We start from the raw sequence: 22,209 nt of genomic DNA, 5'->3' as shown, positions 1-22,209 counted from the left end.
GAAATCATAGTCAACATTTTACTGTGATAAGTATCCAAAACCCTAGAAGGTAACATACCATAACCTAAAATCATTAATTACTTACACTGGTATAAATCAACCTTATTAGTTGTAGACTAAGTATTCCTTACCTTAAAATAATGAAGCTCTCCAAATTATAAATATGCCCAATGCAAATTGCGAATACTTTCATAAATCCAAAAACCTTTTATACTTCCAACATCAATATTAATGTAATGTGTCGCTCCTACAAGAATTATAAAACAATTTGTAACACCACAAGCTAGCCATTTTAAATCCAAATAAGAATACATCAATGCTAGGTTCTATCGTGATGATGTGTCTGCCACATTCAACAACTATCTGTAAAGTCACACGCTATCTTTGTTACATCAAAATAAAATAAAATACTAATAAACCCTACCGTGGCTTATCTTTGCCACGCTATCCCACAGAGGACGGGGTTCATTACCGTCATAAATCGTAACCAGACAATAGGTCCCCAAAATACCGGGCACCTAAAGCAAACAATATACAAGAATACGCAGGCTGTAAAATTTGTCTACCCTGCGGGCCAAGTGAATACAAAACTTCATAAGTACTCAGGACCGGTACATACCTTCTCATGCCGCAACTGCACCCGATTACAGGCAAAGTCACCAAGGTTTCTGGGTTCACAGCAGAAGTAGGTTGAAGCTGAAAGTGTCAAAGGACTATCCCGTGTCATGCCCGGAGTCCGCGCCACCTTGGTGTGGTGAATCCTAGTTTAAATTGCTATTATAGCCTTATAGCCTGCCGTTGAGGGCTATATATTAAAGGCCCTCGCCAGCGTTAAAGGCCTGAGCCGAAGGCGAGGGCCTCTAACAAGGGAGAGGGACTTTAACCCGTTGCGTGCTGCCGTCAGCCATTGGCAGACGGCAGCACTACCTCGCTAGTGCTGCCGTCGGACGTTGGCCGACGCGGCCCCACCCACCTTTTAGAACGCCCGCACTGCGCCGAAATAACGGCCGCAGTTAAGGCGTTAATAGCCGGTATAGCCCAGGAACGAAGGGCTATAAGGCTATTAGAACATTCTGCCACTAGAGGGCAGAATGTTCTATTGGACTCCCCTCAGGCTCCCTGAAGCCTTTGTTCACAGCCAGAGCTGTGAGCAAAGAAACATTGGAATGTTGGCGCTCCAGGCTTATACCAGCCATTATAATCCCGGAGCACTCCATTATTTTCAATGGAGCTCCCAACATTCCAAAGTTCTAATAACCTTTAATTTTAAACGTTCCCTACTTTCCTACAATTGGACTGCACAAATTATTAAGCAAAGCTGTCCTTGCGAATAAAAACTCCATAAGAAATTACTATATAAAAAGTTTGTAGCTAAGACGCTCCATGTCTTGATCTTATGTGAACTGGAGTGCCCGATGGATGATGCCAGTCAATGGTTGAAAATTTGCTTGTGGCATTCAATTGTGAACTATCTGTAAAGGGTTGAATGAAATAAAACTTGCGGCATACATTTCTGTGTACACTAGCCTATCATGTCTTAAAAGCATATTTTTTATAAGCAAGGTTTAACCTTCTTTTTAAAAGGTCCAAACAATCCACCTTTCAAGATACTGCAATGCATCTAAAATTACGTATATTTTGTAGCACAAAAATTTGAGTGCTAAATTGTTGGTTAGACAGTTCCACACAATTATCCATCAATCACCTCTCTATAATAACCTTATAGAGATACATTAGGGAATATATCAATTCAGTAATGAGTATACCGGGAATTCTAAAGCCTAGTGGAATACACTAGGCTTGTGTAATACTCATATAACTTACATGAAACTCACATCTGGATGGTAAACACAGCATCAGTGAGCTCCACTTACTTAAATCAATAGTCACAAAACCATATCAGAGCATTACTCTAGTGGCGTCATCTACTGAATTATACGCTCAGTCACCTAGAAAATATTGCAGTTCTTGATCAAAATTTAGGCCGTCCTTTAAGACCCTCAAATGCATGATCCACCTTGCTTCATGCCTACGCAGTTTCTGCTCTCTGTTACCCCTTTGTGGGTCTAGTTTAACATGTTTAATGCCAAAAAACCTGGAAAGTTTTGTTATGACCAGAGCAAGAGAAATTACTGAAAACTCTCTCTATGTTGTCCACTGAATGTTCAGCTGAGCTTAGATCCGCTGCTCGAAAAGCTGTTCGTGGTACCGTTCCTGCTTCTGAACTTATAGATAATATGAAAAGCTGGCAGGAAAGGGAGCAAATATATTTTACTGCGGTATTTGCTGCATAGGTCATTGAGCGATTTAGGAAACATTCTGAGGAATTGGAGCCCGATGATATAGCAAATGATTGTAAGAAAATGCGTGATGGTCTTTTTGTCTTCTCTCAGGTGGCTGATTCAATCAGATGTTTGGTTAAACTGCGTGCTGAAGAAGTCCGTTTGCGAGAGCAGAAAAAGGCAGAAGACGCAGCTGCACAAACATCTCACTCAGGCGTGGCACAGGCTTCTATCTTCGTAACAGATAAGACTATTATAGGTCATGCGAAACCTATGCGGGAAGCTGCACGTTTGTATGTTCCTTCTAGAGGTACAGGAACAGATGATAACAAGGATTCCACTGATCCAAAGGGTTATTTTATTTATAATTGGGTTTATACTCCTTGGAATAGAGCAGATGTTATGGCTCTTAAAACTGCATTGCCTGATCCGCGGAAGAATCCAGCCGCTTTTTATGAGGAAGTTGAGGGAGCCATTAGCTCTTGTACTATGACTCTGCCTGATATTGACATGTTTTTCGGATTGATATTACCCCCTGATATGTGGAGAACCGTTCGGAAAGTTGATGATCGTGCGACTTTTGGGTGCGGAATGGAAAGATTTAGAACAAATGGATGAGGAAAGGGAACCCGCACAGAAACCTTGTCAGCTAGATGTTCCCGTGGCGAAATTAGTTAAATTAAAGACAATTATTCCTCCTAAAAAGATAGACTGGACTATATTAGTATCTTGTAAACAAAAAACGGACTTCTTTACACGCTTTGAGGAGGCATTCCATGATTATAGTGGCCTCTCATTGACAGATGACCCAGGCAGGCATCAGTTTGTCGATAAATATGTCGCCAACCTGTTGCCAGGAATAGCTAGTTGCCTAAAGGCCAGTGAGTGTTCATGGACTACCTCTTCTCCGGTTTCTATTTTGACTATGGGTCAATATAATGAACAAGAGGAGTTAGTTATTAGTTTGATAACTAATATGCGTGGACAGGATGGTTTTAACACTTTTGATAGACAGAATCAATATCAAATGTCTGATTATTTGCCATCTGATTTGAATGATTCTGCTTATGCATAGGACTGCCTAGGATGGGGTAAGGAATCAGTTGAAGTTCCAGTAGATCAGAAGGGTCCCTATGTTACAGCACATGTTTTGGGTTCTACTGATCAGTTTCTGGTTGATACAGGAGCTACTCGTATCGCCTTATCTAAACAATTGGTTTCAAGGGCTCCCCTGTCTGGCTTAACCATTACATCGATAGGATTCGATGGAACACCTTCCCTTAGCCCACTGTCACAACCACTTGCATTTCATGTTGATAGATTCACTGCTCCATGTCCATTTTTGCTTTCTCCGAATACACCGGACAATATTGTGGGTCTTGATAAGCTCAAATATTTCAGGGCTAAGGTACGATGTTCTCCGGAAGGAGTACGTGTTATGTTGAATGACAACTACCCCGTGATTGAGAGACCCTGTCTTGTTAAAGAGGATATTGCATTAGCTTCACTCCCTAGTACTTTGTGGGCTACTTCAGACACCGATGTAGGGAATATGGTTATTCCACCAGTACATATGTGTGTCAAGGAGGGCGCTTCATTGCCACGATTGCCTCAATGTAAAATTTCTCAAGAAGTCGAAGAAGCACTTGTACGCATTGTCAATGATTTAATTAACCCCTTCGACGCTCATGACGAGCTGGGCTCGTCATGCAGTAGCCTCCCAGCACACTCATGACGAGCCCAGCTCGTCATGTATAATGGGTTTTTGCATATTCCAGCACAGGGGCGGAACTCATCGAGCACCGATGTGGTTAAAGTGGGGGTTGTGGAAAAAGTTCCTTATAATGTTTGCAACAGTCCTATTCTTCCCATTTTAAAAAAAGACACTGACACTAGGATTTACAGATTCATTTTTGATTTGCGAGAAGTTAAAAAGATTGTGGTGCCACAATACCCCGTGGTTTCTGACATAATAACACTTCTTACTTTAGTTCCTCCGACAGAAACTACATTCACTGTGATTGAACTGAAGAGCGCTTTCTTTTCGATTCCTATTCATCCTGATAGCCGATATTTGTTCGGCTTCACTTGGAATAATCGATGGTATAGATTTTGTAGAATTCCTCAAGGGTATACTGAGAGTCCTAGCATTTACAGTCAATCATTGAAAAGACAACTTGATTCTTTCCCTTTGCCTGAAGGAGTGGCTCTCATACAATATGTCGATGACATCTTGTTGGCAGCCAATATGCCTGAACAGTGTGAAAAATGTACTTTGTCTTTGCTTTCCTTTCTTGCTTCACACCACCATAAAGTGTCACGGAAAAAAAGGGTACTATTGTAGACCGAAGGTTTCCTACTTAGGTCACCTTCTGTCTAAGGAGGGATGTGCACTTACACAAAATCGCATTGAAGCATTTTAGACACACCAGTGCTTTCTACTCAGAAAGATGTCTGTGCATTCATTGGTCTGACTTCGTTTTGTGGGCAATGGATATTAGGTTTTTCACACATTGTTAAATATTTGTTGGCGCTTCTGACTAAAGACATTCCAATGCCCCTTCTATGGATGATTGAATGCCAGAATGCTTTTCGTCAGTTACGACAAGCTCTTTGCTCTGCACCAGTGTTAGGCACTCCAGATTATATGAAGGTTTTTATACTCTATGTACACGAGAAAGATGGGTGTGCATTGTCAGTTTTAGTACAGGCTCACGGTGACAAGCAGCGTCCCTACCATAATTTATAGCGGTTCTTGATCCTGTTGCTCGTGCATTGCCTGAGTGCTTTTGTTCAGTTGCAGCAACAACTGTGTCCATACGTCAGAGTGATGGGATAGTTTTGTCACACAAATTGTTTGTGCTAGTACCCCATGTGGTTGATGGCCTTTTGAATCAGTCTAAGACTTGACTAGTGCTCGTTTGACAGGATACGAATTGACACTTTTGGCCCCGCACATTACCCTGATAGGGTGTGCAAATCTAAACCCAGCTACTTTGTTGCCATATCCAGTGACTCAGCCTCAGTCACAGAAGTCTCACGATTGTATATTCCCTACTGAGGAACAGTAGGTTGCGTCGATTTGCAAGGTACCCCCCTTTCAGATGTAGATGGGGAAGTCTGGGTTGATGGGTCTTGTTTGAAATTACCAGATGGCACGACTTCAGCGGCATATGCAATTACGATACTTCAGACAGTAGTGGAAACTGCCTGTAGCCTATTTACAGCCTATAGTTCAGATGGTACATGGGCGAGCACATGTTCTAGTGGTGGTATGTGCCTTCAGTAAATGGATAGAGGCGTACCTATAAAAGATAATACGGCTCTCACTAAGGCAAAGGTGCTTTTAAAAGAATTCTTCCCTAGATATGGTGTTTGGAAACTTTTGTGGCATGACAACAGACCTCATGTTATTGGGCAAGTTGTTGAGCATGTCCTGAAAGAATTAGGGATCAAACAGAAGTTCCATGCAGTCTTCCACCCACAATCAGCAGGATTAGTGGAAAGATATAACGATACTTTGAAATTGAAATTAGCAAAAATAGTGTCGTCCACGTCCTTGAAATGGCCTGATGCGTTACCCTTGGAAGAACTGGGTCCATAGCACTCACTGAAGCGAGTGTTGCCTACCTTGGTGGAACCTGCTGTGCTGACTGACCATCAAGAGGTTCTGGAAATGGAGAAAGGACACACTTTTTCACCTGACAAATCTAAGGAAGTATTCCCGGCCCACACGATCCCTGGAGTATCCCGATACCAACTGAGACTGAGGAAAGAGTCTACATTGTTGAAAAAGACTGGTTGAGCGACCTTCCTGGGTTGGTAAAACGGCGCTGATGTGGCAAGGGGGGATCAGTCCTACATAGTGACACCCATCTTGACCCTCGGTGAAGAAACCAACGGCTGCCTAGAACTTTAGAGCTTCAACGATTGTTTCAACAATGAAGTGACCATGTCTGCAGGGAGATTAACTGTTGCTAAAGAACTGTAATAAAAAGACCATTTGTGCTGTAGGTTTTGTTGTTGCTATGGTGGCTATAGCAGTGATAACCTGGTTTAATTAGAAAGTGGCTCCTGCTCTGCAACTGCTGATCGCCACTACTCCAGTACCAGCTGAGCATTGTTAATTTACGCTTCCGTACCATGAGCAGAAACATCGACAATCCTACCTCAACAACACGTTTATTCAGATGCTGCATCACACTGACAATGCCACAAATACTACTGACTGTTGGGTGTGTGGGATGATACCTGCTCACCAGAAGAAAGGAGGAACACCATTTATTCCTCTTCCTTTCTCGCATAATGGTTCTTGCCAAGCTTGGTTTGCACTTTTAAATGCTTCTGGAAAGGCGGCAGTAGGAAGGATTAATTATCATCTCAATAAAGTGTTTTATCCAGATGAAGATGGTTATCCACGAGCTGAAGGGACTAAATGGGAATGGGAAGAGTACCGACCTGAGAATATTTCTAGGCCATATGTTTTCCCAAATATGAGAACTATTAAGAACAATAGACCATTTGTGATTTCTGTTATCAGAGCTAAAGCAGACTTATGTATAGGAAGTGGTTTTGACTATTGAAGGTGCCAAAAACAGTAGTTTCATATCTTCACATAATACTTCACTTTGTCTGCGGTAATAAAGGATATTACCAACAACCTGTTGGATGGTCTGGAATATGATATGTGTCCTTTTTGTTGCCCCCTGTGTTTCTGGCACCTGCATCGTATCACAAAGACTTTAAGTTGTATAACAATATCTCTAGGAACGGATGTAAGAGGACAACAAGTACTGATGAAGTAGACCAGACTGACACCACTTTGCAACAATACGTTGATTTCAACTTGGGCTTGTTTTTCTTTGTGGGTGCTGCATTAAACAGCAGAAAGATAAGACGATTGACTCGTGTTGTGGAAGCTGTTACCAATCAGACAGCTATGGCACTTGGGAACATTACAGAAGAGCTGCAAGTTGCGAGGATTGTAGCACTCCAGAATCGTATGGTTCTAGATGTGGTTCTGGCTGCTGTGTTTACATTCCAGACCACTCACCTTCAGTGTTTGATGCAATCTCTAAACTACATAAGATTTCTGCTGAAATTCACCCAGAGACTGGCACCTGGCCTTTTGGACACCCTTTGTCACTTAGCGCTGGAAGCTGCTGACCACCCTATGTATAATGCTAGTGATACTATTTACATGCTGTGTATGTATACAATGTGGTCCAATGCTTTGCTCTGTCTCCATTTCTGCCTGTACACCTGCCAATCGAAATGTTGCAGAAATAAAAGCCCAACGTTTGCTGAATAAACAGGTCACTGAAATGATGAATATTAATGTACAAGATATGAATCTAGATTATCCCAAATAAGTGAATGTGTTCAGGCAATGCTAAAAGGGTCATCTGTTGTAATTTGGCAGTGATCGGGGTTAGCATTTAACTGAAGTCATTTTGTATTCGGCAGCCATCTTGACTGCCATGTGCTCACCATGTGCTCTGTCCTTGCTTTCTGTTGTTTGCTCTTGTACTCTTACTAATCATAAATTGACCCAGTCCTAAAGGCAAACAATAATGTAGAACTGTAAACAGCTATAGTTTGTCAAATGATCATTCTAATTATATCTCTAATTATAGAGATTATTGCTCTGTTTCAGTCCAATGCCATAAATAAAAGATAGCCCGTCTCTGATAAACAAATAACCAGACAACACAGTACAGACATCCACTAGAAGGACAACATTAGAAAAAAGTGTGAATAGCTAGATGACACCTCACGGGCGCACCACCAATGGGACCCCTGGTTGGTACTCACCAGGATGGCCCTGTTCTCATCATCGGTGTCAAATAGCTTAACGTAAACGTGTCCGAAAACCCAAAGTAAAGAGAAAGACAGTGAATGGTGCAGTGTACGTAAAACGTATATGTGACAAGGACTAACAACGTTCAACATATAACACACACAATACTGCGCAACTAGATGCAACTATCTCTTTATTTATATTTTCTTGTTGCTTACAGTAAACATGTAATATAAAAAAGGGGGGGGTACGAATACTACCTATTTCTCTCTACCTACCTATCCCTAGCTCTTGTACTCTGCCAATAGACAGACTATATTTAAGCTCCTCTACTCTGCACACGTGCAGAGGAGATTGAAACTATTCACACATGTTCTAAATTGTAACTGTCAGGGTATTTTTACCGTAATTAGTATACTGACAAGCTCCACCCTGTTGTTGACTGTGCGTTTCTGTATGAACTTTTATGTATGTAAACCTTCTATTCTGTCATATTACCGCCTTCTTTTGAGCCCCTGTGTGGGTATAAAAGGGGCATTTTCCTTCTATTCGGTGTGCTACTTGATACACTACTGAAGGTTGTTGTGTGAATGTAGTTCCACCTCTTGAGGTTAATAAAGAGCTCTGTTTTGTATTGCAGTTTTCGTGCAGAGAAGGGCGAACCCCTAGCAGTGGTAGTCCTAGCTGAGACTCACCACAAGAGTATGCATGCCATGAAAAAGAATAAAGACAAAATTCCCTTAAGCAGAAGTGTTAAGTAACATGGATTGAGTGACTGCAGTGGATTCATTCAACCAATAAAATAACACAAACTAAACTACTAAGAAAAAAATAAATTACCACCTCACAGCATGTTGCCAAATAGACAGTGACATTGCATTAAGCAAGATCTCAAAGTCCTGCATAGATAGGAGAACAAACAGACTAAATGGGACCTGTTAAGCCTTTGTCCTGTTAATTTATACACATATAAGTATCATCATTACCAATGCCCCACATTACAAGAATATGCTCACTATTTACAAACCCTTTGTAATGGCATGTTTCTATTCCCACTAATTTCAACTACAGTCACTAGCTGAGTGGGTCTTTCTAGGCTATCCCTTTATCTAAAAGCACCCACTCTGCGTACTGCGCTAACAACACTTTCGTAACTCCAGTGGCCCACAATCCACATTCCTACTCAGTACCAAACTTCTCTCCGCCACTCTCCCCTTTTCAAACACCCAGTGCCACTGCAGAATTGTAGCTTTACCTAAAGGTAAACATCCAGGCTCACCTTTCTGCAGGGCTTCCACTTCCTGTTCACCTTTCAGCACTGCAACAGCGTCCACTTTTACTAGTACTTGGACTATACTGGCAGAATATCTTTCCTCTGTGGTGCAGCAAAAAAGTGGAAAAACAAAACAAGCAAGCAAAAATGAGAATTAATAAGAGAAAGAGGGAAGGGTTTTCACATCATTCTGTGTCCATCAATATCCACTGTGTCTTTTTTTTCTTATATGTGGGAAACTCTTTGTAATTAAGTACACAGCAGAGACACAGGACCACAGGATCTCTAGTTCTTGAGATTTACACACCCAAGTATATTTGTAACCTTCAGGATTCCATTTCTACTCCTGCCCTCAACTCTGAGGGGCAGATTTATGATGACTGGCGCATCCCCAGGGATGCGCCAGTCATCCTGCGCCGCTGCTCTGCCACCCATGGTGCGCCGCATTTACAATGCGGTGCACCATGGGGCAAAAACGGCACAGATGCGTTACGCATCTGTGCCGTAAAGGTGGCGCATTGCTGGAGCTGTATCGCAAGCGCGACGCAGCTCCAGCAAGGCTCAGGGGTGCCCCATCTATACAATGCTGCATCAAGACCTATGCCTGCTTCAAGCAGGCGCAGGGTTTTGACGCAGCATTGTCCTGAAAGTGACTGAGTGAAATCTCATAGATTTCACTCAGCCACTTTCAGGAGGCGTTCCTGCGCAGGAACGCCCCCCCTGCGCAGAAACGCCTCCTTATGGTGCAGGGCTTTACGACGTGACGCATCTCCTAGATGCGTCACGTTGTAAATAGGGCACATTGTTTGCGCCGCTGTTGCGTCAAATAAAGTGACGCACCGGCGGCGCAAGACCTTCATAAATCTGCCCCTAAAAACCCAATTATTCAAGTTCATGAATAAAGAGAGAGTGCACATCCCAACCTGGAAAATTCTGGCACCCCTCCCCCAGACCCCAGCCCCCAATCACTACTCAAAACAACAACTGTTACTGGGTCTCTCTCCAGGAAGAGGCAGAGACCACTGCTCCACCCACTACTTTCTTGAAGCTGAACTGGCCAGCCCCCAGCCGTTGCAAATAATGGGGAGCTTCAGACTCCTCCGTGGGCTCTACGAAATTCAGCCAAATTAAAAGCTTTATTCGGGCAGTGATACACAGGTCCTGCCCCCCTGTGTGTCATCACTGCTCTGCTTTCTGGCTCCAGCTTGAAGAAATCTTCTCCCAGCCAAAAGCATGCACAGCAGAGGCAGAGGCAGATCCAGCCAAGAGCCAATACGCCTCCGCCCCCACCCCTCAAAGAAAACCCAGATTTGCCCATGTTTGTTCACCGAGCAACCAATCCAATTGATTGCTAGCTGCTCGGAACTCCACCTCACATTTTGTTAATCCCCCAAGGGTGGCAGGGCAGTGCCCATCTCACCCATGAAAACCAGCCACCCCTGTAACATATACTTCTACGTAAACTGGTATAATATTAAGAGGAAGAAGAAGTGAAAGAGAAGGAAGAGGGTTCACTCAACTCTAGATACCCCTCCCTCTTGTGATGAGCAGAGCTGTGGGAGTACAGCATGTGTGTGCATATATAGTGTGCCACATCCTCCCTCCCACAGGCACTTCACCCACACACACACATACACATCCTTGGTTTGCATGCGCCCTCCAGCATCCTGAAGAAATGAAGAGCCTCTTCGTCTGTCTCCTGGCTGTGGCTCTCCTGATAGGGGCAGGTAAGACTTCATCTCTAGAACCAACATTATAGGTGTTTAAGGCAACAGCTCCCATGATGGGCATCACCACAGGTGCCCCTAGGGAAAGCCATGAGCACAAGGAGAGATTTGAAAGCGTCATGAATAAAATGTGTTAAAAAGCTGAGTGGCTGTGCATGTCTTTCAGTGAATGTGCTGTATTTCATAAATAAGGGGCATTCCTGTCCAGGATGTGGCATAACTGCTAGAGTGGTCAACCTTGAAGCTGGGGAACTGAGTCGAATCTCAGAATAAATTCTCAACATTCTGTGATTTTGAGCAAATCGCTTAATCTCCCCTCCCCGTGCCTAACAAAATGAATGTGTCTGTCTGTACCACAACTGGTGCTCATATAAAGCGCTCGGATACCAGTTCATGTAATATAAAACTCACAGAAAATGCATGTTTCTAAATTCATGTTTAAAAATGATCACGTTAAACAAATACTTCTTAAATTACTTTATATAATCTGATTTACTAAGGTGAAACGGTTCTGCATGTCAATGAAATACACTTTTTGAATTTTGAAAATACTTTCTTACTTTTACACATTTGCTGCAGGATGTCTTTGAAAGTATATGTGCTTCTAAAGTTTAGCGGTGCAGGACATCCTAGTTGCTTCCTTATTTTACTTCAATTAACCTTTAAATAAATGACTGCCCATTACTTTAGCATTTTTTTCAATGTTAGTGCTGAGTTGAGTAAACTACTAATAACAAAATAGGGCTGGCTCTAATCAGTAAGGCTGAGCCTTAGAAGTGCAACAACAAAGAGGGGATGCCAGTACTGATATGTTCTTTTTATAACAATTACTTTCACCAAAGTACAGACACCAGTTCAATACCTGGGGTGGCTATAAGATAGCTATTTGTTCAAAATAATTCAAAAATTGAACACCATTTCAAATTTAGTGCGCCTTTACAGGTTATATTCTTAACAAGCAATAGGAATAAGAATTAGGACACAAAACAGTAAAAAGTTTCAACCATATCATCACTTTTCAGGCATGTCACATTCACACCACTTTCATTCAAACATAAAATACACAGAAACTGGAAAATAATGAATTGGAAAAATGTCGGGTCAACTATAAAGTAATTTTTATAAAAAGAACATATCAGTACTAGCATCCCCTCTTTGTTGTTGCACGAGTTGAGTAAACAGCAGCCCAGTGCTGCTGCTGTTGACCAGGGGACCGTATGTGTGGGTCAGGAGGGCCGCATGTGGCTCCGGCCGTACTTTGAGTATCTCTGGTCTCAATCATGAGGGCTCGGTGAGCCATTCAAAATCCCTCCCTCCAGGAGATCAGACCAGGGTATATCCACAAGGCATGTAGAGTGAATAACTAAAAGGAAAAGGTCTTTCCCACCTGCTGCCCCCATCTCCGCTGTCAAGGGTGACAGTAAAAGTTGTCAGGGTTCTGCCAGACTCCTTTTTAGACACACACTTAACCCAACAAGCCCCACAGCTTTTTAAGGACTGGCGGCTTAAAACCCTAGCTGGATTTGATTTAACCACATCGCTGCGGCGGCTATTCCTCCTCAGCGCTAAGGGGGCAGGGCGGCCGCATGCTGGTGACGGAACCGCTCCGTCATCAGCCACGGTTGGGCTGTGCTCATGACGGAGCTGTTCCGTCATGGCCCCACCCGCTCAATAGAACGCCCAGCGCAGGTGCGGAATCTGCGCCACGCAGGCGTGGCGGCCGGGCCATGACGAAACCGCTCCATCAGCACAGCGCCACCGCAGCTGATGATGGAGCGGTTCCGTCATCAGCATAGAAAGGGTTAATGCATTTTCTTGGCCAAAATAACTCTAAACAGCTACTAAAAAATGGTGGTGTAAATGTCATCAAATGCTCATGCTCAAAAGTTTTACTCTCTAGAGACGCATGGTTAGTGGGGAAGATTTGGGAGACCGGCTGGGTTTATGAGGATTGGTCAATATGGATTAGTCGATATAAAGGGTTTCGGCAAGACCTCCTGGAGCCATCACAACTTGGTCACCACTAGAGGGGTGATGAGTGAGAAAGACTGCAGCCATGTGACCCAAAATGGAGCTAGATAGGAGACGGGTAGAGTCGTAGGGAGCGGAGAGCAGAGGGATGCTGTCAGTGTCAGGATCTGGTGTCAGTTAAAGGAACTTGAAGAACTACAAGTGATTTTATCTGTAAGGCAAGGTTTACTTCTGATGTTTGTTGAGAATAGACCTATTGCCTTTTCAGGGCCTTAATAATTTATTAGTTGAAAATGATCAACCAACTCTGAAATTAATCATATAAACAAGTAATCGCTAACTCGAGCCAGCACTGATTCGATTCTGATGTACTTCAATGTACTTTTTTCACATGAAATACTGAAATTTCTTTTTTTTTTCTTTTTTTCATTGAAAATTGATTGACACAGTACAATAAATAACTTCATTATTCAAGAAATAAATATTATCCAACATTAAAAGAACAAAATCCTTAAAACAGATTGCAGCCTATAAATAAGAGAGACATCATATATACACAATCATACAGATACAAATTATGCAATCAATCAATCAATCAAGCATTTGTATAGCGCGCTACTCACCCGGAGGGTCTCAAGGCGCTTGGGGGAGGGGGGTCCTCTACTGCTCGAACAGCCAGGTCTTGAGTTGCTTCCTGAAGGAGAGGTGGTCCTGGGTCAGGCGGAGGTGGATGGGGAGGAAGTTCCACGTCTTGGCAGCCAGGTAGGAGAAGGATCTTCCTCCCGTTGTGGCTCTTCGGATGCGGGGAACGGCGGCGAGGGCGTGGCTGGTCGATCGTAGCTGGCGGGTGGGAGTGTACAAGGTCAGGCGGTCGTTGAGGTATCTGGGGCCTTGGTTGTTGAGAGCATTGTGTGCGTGGGTGAGGAGTCGGAACGTGATTCTCTTGCTGACGGGGAGCCAGTGCAGGTCTGGATAAAAGGTAAGTATAAAGAAAAAAAAACATTACATACATCATTATATAGTTCAGCGTTATATTGTTAGCTACAGCAGACTGGTGACCCTCCATTTATTCACGGGTGCCCAGATCTTTAGACCCATCTCCCGTGATTTTCTATCCTTGAGCTCATATACGGCCGCCTCTAGATTATGTATATCTAAAAGTCTGGTTAGCCACATCTGGAAAGATGACGCAGCCGTATCTTTCCAGGCTGCTGAGATAAGGATTCGGAGAACTGCTACTGAGATAAAAAACCAAGGCCTCCGTCCCTGCTTTCAGGGCCAGCTTGCTTTCACAGCCTAGAATCATCAGTGCTGGGGATAGACTTATCTTAATGTCTTGCAGCCCCTTCCAGAATGCCTCGATCTCTCTTTTGATCATTTTTCACACTAGCAGAACATATGTATAAGATCAGCTGGGCCTTCCGAGCGCCTGGGGCATCTATCATCCTCCCCCTTCCCCCATTCAAATAGTTTGGAGGGTGTATAGTTTAAATTAAAAAGCGTTTTAAAATGTTGCGCCTTTAAGTTAGATTACCGCAAGAATCTTTTATCCTGCTGTAATGCTCTATCCAAGTCTACATCAGGATCTTACCATTTTATGGCCCATGAAGCCTCGTTTTTTTCCATGTCATCCTGAATTCCCTCCATTAATGTTCTATCTATGCCTTTTATTCTGCGCCCTCCTCCCATCAGATAGTCAAGTATACTACACCTTTTCCCTAACACAATGCGTGGCGTCTTATATTTTATAGTTTGGGTAACTTGAGCATACTTAAAACCTTGATTACCTAGTGGGGATACCTCTGTTGAAGATCTTCTAGGGGTCTAATCTCTTCCCTGACCATAATATCCCCCACTGTCAGAATGCCCTGTTGTTCCCAGTGTCTCCACATACCGTCACTACATAGGTTTGGGAACAACCCCGAATTCCACAAGGGTGTATGATGGTTATATCTAGGGTTTCCCAAACATTTCTGCACTGCCGTGCAGAGCCCCCAGATACTTTCTATCGTCTTGTATCTCAATTTCTTATAGTAGCGCCGCTCCTTCCTTCTCAATAATACACCAATTGCCTCCCTTCCTAGTATTAATTCATATATTGACGGGGAGTTGTCATTTCTATAAGAGGCATTTGGTTCATTCACGGCAGGGTCGAATAGGACTGCCATTTGAGTTAATAAACAGGTCCAATGATAAAACCTTATGTTGGGTAGCCCCAAGCCCCCTCTTTCTTGCGGCAATGACATACATTTCAGGGATCTTCTGACCTTACGTATAGCCATAAAAAATTCATAAATGTAGCTTCTATTAGTTTAATACGTTTTTCATCTATTAGGAAGGGGATAGCCCGAAACAAGTATAAAATCCTAGGAAACATTGTCATTTTGAGGACGTTAGCACGCCCTATAGTTGACAGATGTAATGTATCCATTCTTTTCAAATCTACCTCCATTGATTTTAATATTGGGGTAAAATTGTCTCTGATGATATGGTCGGGTAGAGCATTAATCGTTACTCCTAGATACACAGCCGAGTCGACAAACCTCGGAACCGATTTAGTTATATTCTGGTAACAGAGCACTTGAGTCTTCTCTACATTAAGACGATAGCCCGAACACCTCCCAAATGACTTGGTGATATCAACCAGGGCCCGCAGAGCTCCATCCAGTTCCACAGACATAACTGGCAGATCATCGGCGTACGGCAAGATTTTAGTTTCGAAGCCCTTAGTAATTACAGGTTTTATTGTTAAGTTATCCATTATCCATTGTATCAAGGGATCTATAATGAGCGCAAACAAAATGGGTGAGCAGGGGCACCCCTGCCGTGTCCCTCTTGTTATATAGATCTTATCTGAACTTTCACCCATCATTTGAATCTTAGCAACTGGGTCTGAATACATCGCTTGGATAGCCTTCCGAATTCTTGGTCCAAACTCTCTTTCCCCCAGCACTCCCCACAGATAATCCCACCTAACACGGTCGAATGCTATTTCCGCATCGAGGAGGATCATTGCCATCCCCCCTCCCCCGCAGCATGGATATCAAACAGAGTAATTGCAAGGGAGAGACCAGACTCCCACTGATCTTCCCCAATCGGACTGCCAACATTTTTGCATACATTTTATTGTCTGTGTTTATAAGGGATATAGGTCTATAGGAGCCAGGATTTTCTTTTGGCTTTCCCTTCTTATGAAACACCACTATATTTGTATTTTTCCATGATTCAGTTATTTTACCCGTATTTATTATCCCATTAAATAAAACCAAGGAGCAATGGGGCTATTTCTTCTGATACCTTTTTATATACTTCTAGGGGTATGCCGTCTGGGCCCGCTGCCTTACCTAGTGCTAGATGTTGTATAGGCCCTAGTAGTTCAACCAGAGTGATATTCTTCTCCAAGATTTCCCTTTCCTCCTGACCAAGTTTAATTCCTGACTCCCCCAGCTCTCCAATTGGTATCTCTACGGTTAATTCCTCCTGGTATAGTGTTTGATAATACCTTTTAAAAACATTCAGAATTTCCGGAGGTTCAACATAATCCTGGCCCTTCTCCACGATACGAGTTATACCATTTTTAGAGGCAGCCTGTCTAATACGGAGTGCATGTGCCCTTCCTGCCTGTTCACCTGTCTCGTAAAGCCTACATTTCTGCACTTGATATTCGGAGGCTGCTTTTTTTGCCATTTGTTTATGTAGTTCAGCTTTGATAGAGCTGACTCTTGCTTGACTTTCGGTCCCATCTCTGCCCTGCGATATATCAGTTCCATGTTGCTCCTCTGCTTCTACCAATTTGTTCCCTCTCTAACCCAATCTTTTTCCACGATTGGGCTGCGTAACTAATGGTCTCCCCCCTTAGTGCTGCTTTATAACTATCCCAGACAGTATTTCGTGATGCGCTAAACCTGTTTGCGTCGAAATACCCCATAGACCAAATCTTAATATGCTCCACATAGGCAACGTCTGCTATTAGCTTTCTATCGAAGGTCCAGGGCCTATGCTTCTTAACTGGCAAAGGTAAGTCCAGAATCAGGTTTAATGGGTTGTGATCTGAAATTATTTTTGGTAATTTCTGAATCTTTACCTTGCTGAGTTCTGTAGTGGAAACCATAAAATAGTCCAATTTAGTATACTTCTGGAATGGGGATGAGAAGTATGTGAACCCCGGGTTTCCCGGTTCCTAGTTCCCCCACACATCAATTAATCCATGCAACAGTAACATGGAGCCCGGTAGACCCTGGGTTTGCCAACAGCATATGGAGTTTCTCCCCCAAAATCTGCTGCAATATTCAGGTCCCCACAGACCACACTAGGGGCAGGCCAACCGGCCAATTCCTTTTCAATGTGTTCGAAAACCTCTGGGTCATTCTGGTTTGATCCATATATCCCACATATGGTGATACCTATATTCATTTCACACAGTGCCCATCTGCCCTTGGCGTCTGCCCTAAAGCGCTTTGCCCTGCCAAGACCAACCATTCCTATGATAGCCACCTCCCTCACTGTTGAGGTCTGGGAGGAGCATGATAAGATCTCATATCCCCTTAAATTCAACAGATCTTTTTACCCCCATGGTAGATGCGTCTCTTGTAGACACAGGATGTCCATCTGTTCAGACTTTACAAATTCAGCCAGTCTTACCCTTTTTTCCCATCATTTAGTCTCCCAACATTCAGAGAACAGATCCTAAGTTTGAACATATTTCTGTTTACATTCTACTGTCTTTTTAGACCACATAAATTGACTAAGGAAACGTATTTGTTACATAAGTCACATTTCACATGTCGGATTACATTTACATTTGTGCCAAGAATTCTCTTTTTAGCATTTTTTTCCCCCACCACCGCAACGCCCCTCAACCAACCCTCACCCTCTACCCTCCCCTCCCCCCACTGCCCCCATCTCCCCTGAACACTGCACCCTCCCTCGTGAAGCGCTCAGACCTATGTCTGTGCATGTGATGGTTTGCAACGAAAACAGTGAGGACTAACTTAAGGACTACTTCAAAAAAACTTAATACCCCTTATTACATTTATTGCATTTTTTTTCTATCAACTAACCGTGCTCTACCGATCCTGCTATAATAGGGTGTACATAATAATTCACTGACTACCAAGAGAGTCCAGATATTCTTGCCCTTTTACTTCTGATGCAAAATATTGTGTCCGCCCTTCATTGATTATCTTCAGTTGTGCTGGATTTATCAGGTACACCTGCATTTTTTTTCCTCCTGGAACGGCTTGATCATTTGTCTTAACCTCCAGTGCCTCTCAACCGTCGTATGGCAATAGTCTGGGCAGACAAAAAATGAAACTCCTTCGCAGGACCTCTTTGCGTCCGGTCTTGCTTTTTCTGCCTCAAAATAAAATTGCCCAGGAAGATTAAAATCGCCCTTGGTTTGTCCCCTTCCATCGCATTGCGGCAGATTTTAAAGGGAGTCCGGTGCGCCCTCTGGATTTCTCCAGACCAATTCTAGCTAGATAGCTCCGGGAATGCCAACTCAAAGAGCTTGATGACATCCGTCCCTTCTGATCCCTCGGGTATTCCCAAGACCCTCAGAATATTCCACCTGAGCCTGTTCTCCATGTGCTCTAGCTTCCATTGGATATCAATAACTTGGGCGCTATGGGATTTAACCTTACTGGTAGCCGTGGCGACCTCTGCCTCTACTGAGACTACCCTTTCCTCAAGGTTCGATACTCTGTCCCCCACGTTGACACAAGCTTTAGATAATTTCCTGACCACGCCCTGCATCTTCCTCATTGCAGGTTGAGATTTGCGGCTGTCCTGCCATGTTTCTTCCCTGTGTGCAAGGATTTCTTGATGAATAACTTCCAGTAGCGAAAATTGGGTCGTTTCCAGACTAGGGCTGCCCTGGAGTTGCATTGCGGAGGAAAGATCCCAGCTTAAATCTCGTTGGGGCCTGTCACGTGTTTTTGATAGGGTGGTAAATTTAATCGCCGTCGCCGGGAGTACATGCTCAGGATCACTCTTGGACTGCACGTTACTATCCCCCATATAAGAGCTTCGTTCGTCTTCCTCTTCTGACCATTCTGCCCCTTCTGACCCTGAGTAGAAACACTCGCTAGGGACCTTCTCCTTTTCTTTCTCTGAATCCAGACTAGTCTTGCTAAACTCTGCTCCGAGGTGCCTGAATTTACAGTCTCAACCCCTACCATCATGTCACCGTTGATCCTTATGGGGGCTTTGAGACCCTGCTGAGCCTGCTGATCCATGGTAGTTTTCATAGCCAAACCACTCTGCTATTGAGTGCTAGCTCAGTCTCGCTCCTTGCTCATAGATACATTGTTAATAGTTTGTACCCCACTGTCTGGCCCTGTCAGGGTATGCATTGTAGCGGTATTTGCCATTTGCGGGGGTTTTAGCCAGGGAACATCCAGTATCTTCCCCCAGGGGGGGGGCTTGCGTATCACCAGTACCCCCTTTTCGCCCTCTGACTGAATCTCCAGCCTCCTGAGAGTCAGCATTGTCCCCCACATTCATAGCCTCTGTTGCCTTTGTGTCCTTTTCCTTACTGCCTCTGGTGAGCAATCCAGTGATTGAAGCTGTAGCCTACCGGGTCCTGACCGATGGCTGTTTGCTTCTCTTGGCTGGGTCCACCGGGGGCGTCTGCACCTTCGGCGATACTTCTCCTTCTTCCAGTGCTGCTCCATCCTTCCCAGCCTTCTTTTTGTCCATCGTAGCCTTTGTGCTGCCGGTTATTTTCGGTGCCATGACCCCCCCCACGTGACCTCCGCTCTCCCTGGCTTGCTCCCAGCCAGCTTCGTCCGCTCCGCCTACCAGCACTCGCGCGGGTCCGGCGGCTGGAATAGAGGATAGCCTGGACAAACACTGCCGCCTGCCTGAAGCCACTCGCCGACCCCCGCCAGGACAGCCGACAGGACATCATGCCCTTATTACACAGGTCATTGTGCTCTTAGTACACAGGTCATTGTGCCCTTAGTACACAGGCGATTGTGCCCTTAGTACACAGGTAATCTCACCCTTAGTACACAGGTCATTGCTTCCTTAGTACACAGGTCATTGTGCCCCTAGTACACAGGTCATTGTGCCATTAGTACACAGGTCATTGTGCCCTTAGTACACAGGTCATTGTGCCCTTTGTACACTGGTCATTGTGCGTTTAGTACATAGGTCATCGGGCCCCTAGCACACAGCTTATCTTGTCTTCAGTACACAGGTCATTGTGCCTTTAATACACAGGTCATTGGGCCCTTAGTACACAGATTATCTTGGCTTCAGTATACAGGTCAGCCTGCCCTTAGTGCATAGGTCATTGTGCCCTTAGCACACAGGTTATCTTGCCTTCAGTACACAGGTCATTGTGCCCTTAGTACACGGATCATTTTGCTCTTAGTACAGAGGTCATCATGCCCTTAGTACACAGATCATTGAGCTCTTAGTAGACAGTCATTGCAGCCTTAGCACACAGATCATTGTGCCTTTAGTAACCTGGGCATTATGCCCTTAGTACACATGTGATTGTTCCCTTAGTACACAGGTCATCTCACCCTTAGTACACAGGTCATTGCTTCCTTAGGACATATGCCATTGTGCCCTTAGTACATTGGTCATTGTGCTCTTAGTAGACAGTCATTGTGCCCTTAGTACACAGGCCATTGTGCCCTTAGTACACGTCATCTCACCCTTAGTACACAGGTCATTGCTTCCTTAATACACAGGTAATTCTGCCTTTAACACAGAGGTCGGTGTGCCCCTACTACTCAGGTTGTTGTGCTCTTAGGTCACAGGTCATCATGCCCTTGATGCACAGCTCATTGGCCCTTAATACACAGGTCATTGAACCTTTAGTACAAAGGTCATCAGGCCCTTAGTACACATGTCATCATGCCCTTATCACACAGGTCATCACGCCTTGAGTACACCTATCCTTAAGCCCAAAGTACGGAGGTTATCACGCCCTCAGTACAGGAGTAACTTTAGTACACAGGTAATTGTGCCCTTAATACACAGGTCATCATGCCCATTAGTACCCAGGCCATTGTGCCTTTAGTACACAAGTCAAGGTGCACTTAGTACACAGGTCATCATATCCATTACTATACTGGTCATACTTCCATTGTTACACATGTCATCATGTCCTTACGACACAGGTCACATTGCCCTTAGTACACAAGTCATTGTGCTCTAAGTACACACGACAGTGTACACTTATTATACATGTCAGTGTGCCCTTAGTACACAGGTCATTGTGCCCTAAGTACACGCAAGCGTGTGACCTGAGTACACAGGTCATTTTGCCCTTAGTATTCAGGTCCTTGTGCCCTTAGTAAACAGGGCATTGTCCCCTTAGTACACATGTCATTGTGCCCTTAGTACACAGGCCCTTGTACCCTTAGTACAGAGGTCATTGTGCCCGTAGAACTCAGGTCATCATGCCTTTAAGACACAGGTCAATGTGCCCTTTGTATTCAGGTCATCATGCCCTCAGTACACAGGTCATCATGCCCGTATTACACAGGTCATCCTGCCCTCAGTATACAGGACATCATGCACTTAGTACACAGGGCATCATTCCTTTAGTACACAGATCATCAGGCCCCTACCACACAGGTTATCTTGCCTTCAGTACACAGGTCAGCCTGCCATTGGTATAGGGACATTGTGCCCTTAGAACACTAGACATTGTCCCCTTAATACACAGGTCATTGTGCCCTTAGTACAGAGGTCATTGTACCCTTACTACACAGTTCATTGTGCTTCTAGTAGACAGCCATTACACCCTTAGCACACAGGTCATTGTGAACTTAGTACATAGGCCATTGTGCCCTTAGCACACAGGCCATTGTGCCCTTAGTACACAGGTCATTGCACCCTTAGCACACAGGTAATTGTGCTCTTAACAAAGAGGTAATCCTACCCTTAGTACACAGATCAGTGTGCCCTTAGTACACATGCCATTGTGCCCTTAGTACAGAGGTCATTGTGTCCTTAGTACACAGGCGTTTGTGCCCTTAGCACATAGGCCATTGTGCCCTTAGTAAACAGGTCATTGCATCCTTAGTACACAGGTAATTGTACTCTTAGTACACAGGTCATTTTGCCCTTAGTACACAGGCGATTTTGCCCTTAGTGCAGAGGTCAGTGTGTTCTTATTTCAGAGATCATTGTGCT

General features: G+C 44.1%; 1 long non-coding RNA gene across 1 annotated transcript in view; it reads left to right on the top strand.

Annotated features, from left to right (window-relative positions):
* Positions 1-10,948: 10,948 nt before the first annotated feature.
* LOC144826918 (uncharacterized) overlaps positions 10,949-22,209 on the top strand; it is a 69,480-nt gene continuing 58,219 nt past the window's right edge. Inside the window, exon 1 of the long non-coding RNA XR_013609970.1 lies at positions 10,949-11,082. This is a non-coding gene — a long non-coding RNA (uncharacterized LOC144826918). The remainder of the gene's footprint in view (positions 11,083-22,209) is intronic.

Source organism: Lissotriton helveticus, chromosome 4_1 (assembly GCF_964261635.1).
Source record: "Lissotriton helveticus chromosome 4_1, aLisHel1.1, whole genome shotgun sequence".
NCBI classification, from domain to species: Eukaryota; Metazoa; Chordata; class Amphibia; order Caudata; family Salamandridae; genus Lissotriton; species Lissotriton helveticus.
Note: the sequence above shows the minus strand (reverse complement) of the source record. Positions and strands in the feature narration are given on the sequence as shown.